Here is a 5,565-nt window from a genome sequence, read left to right as displayed (position 1 = left end):
GCTAACTTGTAATAGACTTTTCTTAATCTATAATAAAACATTTTACCTATCTTTTTATAAAAACAGTAAAAACGAACCTCCCAATAATCGTAAAATTAGATTACACAATGCTAACTGTAATAAAGTAACATGCGCCTCTTGCTTTGAACTTGGAAAAATTGAAAATATCAAATATTTGGGTATCTATATTGACACAAATTTAAACTGGCAACTACAAATTAATAACACCGTTTCTAAATTAAGATATCTGACGTACATATTTTATAAACTTAAGGAAGTAATCAATGTTGATAAATTGAAAATGATTTATTTTTCTCTAGTGCAATCCTCAATAGATAGATTTATAAAACCACTACAAATAGTACAAAATCATATTATCAACGTTATATATAATAAAAAGAGGACATTTTTGACTGATCAATTGTACAAGGAATCTCAACTATTCAATCTCCGTAAACTATTTTTACTTCAAAACCTGAAATATGTCTTGAAAAACAAAAACAAATTTCAAAAATTTGAGCCCAAAATCAACTTTAGAAGAAATCATCTATTTTATACCCCACAAACCAATACCAAACTAATGCAAACTCACAGTAGCTTTATTGGACCTCGCACTTTTAATCTATTACCAAAAAAAAAATCAAGTAACAACTAAACTAGCGCAATACCAAAAAGAATTAAAGTTGTGGCTGTACAATGCAAATGTTGAAGCATTATTCATTTAATTTTTATTTTTTCTCTTTTTCTATTTGTTTCTGTAAATTTATTACTATTTTATTTTGTGTTCTTTTACTTCATATATATTATTATCTTACAATCTTTATTTTTACTTTGATTTATTTTAAATATGCACCTCTTGCACAATCTTTTAGACCAACTTTGATTATAATCCTACAGTTTTTCTTTATATGCTTACTGTTATTTTTAGGTACAAAAATATAATGTATACACTTATATTACCCACGCACAGGCTGCGCCTTAGTGGGTTCCCTTTCTTATTATTATAAAACTGTAATGTCAAATGTATAAATTGGGAAAAAATAAAGGAAATTAAAAAAAAAAAAAAACAAAATGAGTAAAGATTTTAACCCGAACAGTATACGGCCCTCTTCACCGTATAGCTGCAGCGGGGTATTAGGTATTTTTATATAAGTAAGACTCTTAATGCCTAAAAATACCCTAGCATTTTATAAATTTTGTTATTTTTTATATTTTTATTTATTTTTTATTTATAATACATATTTGGTAGGAGGTAATTAATTTCTAGGAAAAAATAGTTCAAGCGGCAAGAGAAAGAAACATACTATGAAGAGAAATACATAATAAATAAATATATTTAACAGAAGAAAATATTAAATAAATAACAAACAACACAGGCAATGCCAGTGCGTGGATATACCTGGAATAGGTAACTTAATAAAACTTAATGAAATGTTTATTAAATCAGTCGATATGTTAAGTGTCCACGAAAAAAAATGAGAATACATATTTCTTCACAAATATTCTTAAGATTTGGTCATGAAAACAAGCCTTCTCTTCAACCGGCAAGAGAAAAAAAAACAAGATAAACCTACTATGGAGAGAAAAAAAGAAAATAAATGTAGTTAACAAAGAAAAAAGTTAATTAACGAATAATCCCACATAGTCAATGCCAGTGCTTTATACCTGGATTAGTTAAGGCAGCATAACTTAATAAAATCAGAAGATATATTATATATAAAAATAAAAATAAGAAAACATAATTGATCAGAACAATTTTATCATGTTTTTTAGCAAACCTTAATTACTTCGTAAAATGCTTCCATATTTTAAAAAAAAATAAATTAATGTAGTCTTTCTATATTAAAATGTATGAGTTAAGTTTTGTCCGTTGACACTTTTGTAACATCCTTGGAGTCTAAATGAAATTGACGTTTTCTATCGGTGAGTTGATCATCGTCCGTGCAGTTCGTAAAGCGAGAGAATTGAATCCAATAATTCATTGTTATGGTGTTTCTTGTGTCGGATGGCGAGTGGCCCGGCAGCAAGTAGCAAGCTACTTCCAGCTTCCAGCAGGCTCCTGCGCTCTAGGCGGCCCGGGAGGTGCGAGGCTAGACTAGGCCCGATGTTCCTCCCTGCTACGCCTAGTGGCTCCGGACGCCAGCTGCCTGCCTCTACCCTCTGTGTCGCTAGTCCCTACCCGCCGCCGAGACGGCTGCACGCGGTGCCCGCTACTTTATTTTTCCGCGAGCTTTGTAAACAAATTTCAGCCGAATGAAAACGTAAAACTTTATCCATTACAAAAACTATTTATTCCACGCATTTATATGACTAATTAAATGTGGGCTTCGTTATTACGTGTGCGTGTTGTATTGTGTTGTTCCCATTAACTTTATTGTTCTATGTATTTGATAATGGGGAGCCGATGATTATTTTTAATGAATTGGTCAATTAAAAACGATGACTGACAATATATTCAATTGAAATTAAGTGCTAAAAGTAAGTTATTATTACAAGTGACAGCTTGTTTGACGTGATGAATGTAAAAATGGTGTTCAATTAATATTGTTTTATATAAAAATATTCATAGTGATATTTTTTTATCTGCGGTGTCTACTGAGGTTTTCATGGCCAGTTATTTGCAGTCACGGCTCGTTATTTAATTATTATAAGAGAGTAATGAAATTCAAAGGTGTGCATAAATTGAACTAGAAAATAAGAGTCATTAATATTCACAAACTTCAACTTGAGAGAAGTGTAGTTTTGAGAACACAAATAACTAGTGGGGCAAATACTTATTAGAATTTCAAATTGATCAGTTCGTGGGCCAAGAATGTATACTGACTAAAGCACTCAGCTGCCGTATTGGAAAACTATTCAAATTTTTGTTGCTATTAGAAAGCATTTAAATCACTTCAAATAACAATTATATAACTAAACGATATACTTTTTACAACCCACAAAATTTACAGTTACTAATTCGCTATTTTTTTTTAAATTTTGCCTGCTTTTTGTGGAGTGACCTTGAAGATGTGCTTTGCAAAAATTCAGCTGCAAAAAATAAGCCATTATTACTGCAAATCTTTCATTTCATTTAATGGCCAATTTATCATAGATCAGCCTTAGGGTGAATAGTAGGCACTAGTGCGACAAGTTGAAGTTATTATATTTATCTGATTGTGGGAGGGTAGTGCGGAGGTGACTGTGAACCATTTCAGGGCTAAATGTATTTAAGGGATAAAGCTGAAGTGTGAGAGGTTTATGCAAATAATGTACTTCGATTGCTTATTCAGGATGTCAAGCTTATATTCAATTTTTAATTGGGGATTTGCTATATCTAAGTACATACATAACCTAATACAATTAAAAGATGAATCATAAAGACCATACTGAAAGTACTCATAAGAATGCCTTCGATTAAATTTTCAATTGTTTTGCTGTACCAAATGTACAACAAATAAAAATTCCTATTGAAACTATTAAAAAATACGGAATCCTCTACAATACCGCGTATTCATCACACTAGATCAAATCACAATGACATAAAAGATATTCCAAGATACATAACCGGGTTCTGACAAAGAAATGCGTTATTTCGCGACAAAACTCCACAAAATCCTTTCCACAGATATAAAGCGAATAGATTTTTCTTTAATGTGAATACCGCACAGTCTCAATTGCTCTCAACCGTTTAGAGCCAGTGAAACTATGCCATCCCCGATTTGGATATATGTTGTGCGGCTGAGAAGGTAGTAGGGGGGGGGGGGGGGGGGGAAATGGGGAAGAGGAAGGTGAGGAGTACCTGGCTATTCAGATCTGGTTACAAAACACGGCTTAACCCATTTCAAGTAACGTTTCAATTCTGAATGGTGGTCTTACATCAGGGCGATACTGAGAGTATCTTCCACTTTGGAACGTGCCGAAAGTAAACTACATACTATTTTAAATTGTAAAATAACGCAAATTAATCAAATAAAATTTACTTGCGCACGCCTGTATTTGAACCCTTGACCACGGAGGACGTCAAAAATCAAAAAAAAATGGGTGTGTCAAGCCTACGCAAGACAGAAGTGAAACTTCTAGTATTCTTCTCTCTCTCTCTTTTCATTTCATTCTCTCTTTTTTTCTGTCTATTGACATATTTATAAGTAGCATGTGATAAAAAAAATTAAAAGTTATAAAAAAAGAAAAAAAAAATTAGTTAAAGCGGGGATCGAACCTCGGTTCTTCACGACCACAGTCGTGCGCTCTGCCTGTAGACAGCGAAGATGAGTTAGGAGAGTGAGTTAAACTAGGTATATAATATTTACACCTTGCTAATGTTTTCAGTATTATTAGGGCTTTTTTATACTAATTTTCATATATTTATTGGCAGGTAGAGTAGAAATTAATATTGTTTAGCGTTTGCCAACGACCATACCATGTTGAACACACCGGTTCTCGTCCGATCACCGAAGTTAAGCAACATTGGGCGCGGTCAGTACTTGGATGGGTGACCGCTTGGGAACACCGCGTGCCGTTGGCCTATTTTTTATTTTAATTTCATGTTTTTTTTATTTTTTTATCATTACTATAATTAATAATATCATAAAATTCTTTAACTTTTCAAGTATGCTACAGGCCTAAAATATTACTTAGTGGATTGATATTATGGTCAACCATTGAAAAAAAAAATTCCTACAAACTTATTAATGTAATTACGATCTTTTTCAAGCGCGTATGTAATGATTATTTTTATCAACCTCGCACACACCTTGCTAATTTTTTCAATATTATTAGGGCTTTTTTATACTAATTTTCATATATTTATTGGCAGGTAGAATAGAAATTAATATTGTTTAACTTTTGCCAACGACCATACCATTTTGAACACACCGGTTCTCGTCCGATCACCGAAGTTAAGCAACATTGGGCGCGGTCAGTACTTGGATGGGTGACCGCTTGGGAACACCGCGTGCCGTTGGCCCATTTTTTATTTTAATTTTATGTTTTTTTTCATTTTTTTATCGTTAACATCATAAAAAATTTTATATCATTCTTTAACTTTTCAATTATGCTACAGGCCTAAAATATTACTTAGTGGATTGATATTATGGTCAACCATTAAAAAAAAAAATTCCTTAAAAACAAAAAAATAATATTCCATGGCCGAGAATCGAACTCGGATCAACTGCTTCGAAAGCAACTATGCTGACCATTACACCACCAACGCCAGTTGTCGAGATGAGCTAAGAAGCATTTATATTTTACTTCAAAACTTTTACTACATCAAATGAACTTTAATCGGTCCCGCATTTTCGTTTCGGTCATGAGTTGGTTTTACTCCTCGAAATTGCATGACGCGCGTAAAGAAGTTTCACTTCAATAATAATCCGGCTGAAAGTCAAAATATAAACGACTTAAAACATATAAAATAGAAGTGAATAACTTTAGTCCGCCTCAGAACAGGTGTACCCTCGTTGCTGGGGGACTGAGATACACGTATACCATGACACACTTTTCTGTAGACCTTTTTACGACATACAATTCCGTAGTAGATTATATTGATGTATCTCACGAGGTTTAGCTAGCTTTAGCAATGTAAGC

General features: G+C 32.8%; 2 non-coding genes across 2 annotated transcripts; both read left to right on the top strand.

The window, feature by feature from the left end:
- The first annotated feature begins 4,385 nt into the window (after nt 1–4,385).
- LOC149424652 (5S ribosomal RNA) lies at nt 4,386–4,504 on the top strand. Its single transcript, XR_016302192.1, has one exon. It is a non-coding gene; the product is annotated as a 5S ribosomal RNA (ribosomal RNA).
- A 322-nt stretch (nt 4,505–4,826) lies between these two features.
- On the top strand, nt 4,827–4,945 carry LOC149424651 (5S ribosomal RNA). The gene has a single exon (XR_016302143.1). It is a non-coding gene; the product is annotated as a 5S ribosomal RNA (ribosomal RNA).
- Nucleotides 4,946–5,565: the final 620 nt, after the last annotated feature.

This window comes from Hesperophylax consimilis, chromosome 4 (genome assembly GCF_061612785.1).
Source record: "Hesperophylax consimilis isolate HC1 chromosome 4, BYU_Hcon_1.0, whole genome shotgun sequence".
In the NCBI taxonomy this organism is placed as follows: domain Eukaryota; kingdom Metazoa; phylum Arthropoda; class Insecta; order Trichoptera; family Limnephilidae; genus Hesperophylax; species Hesperophylax consimilis.
This window is presented reverse-complemented; position numbering and strand designations above follow the sequence as displayed.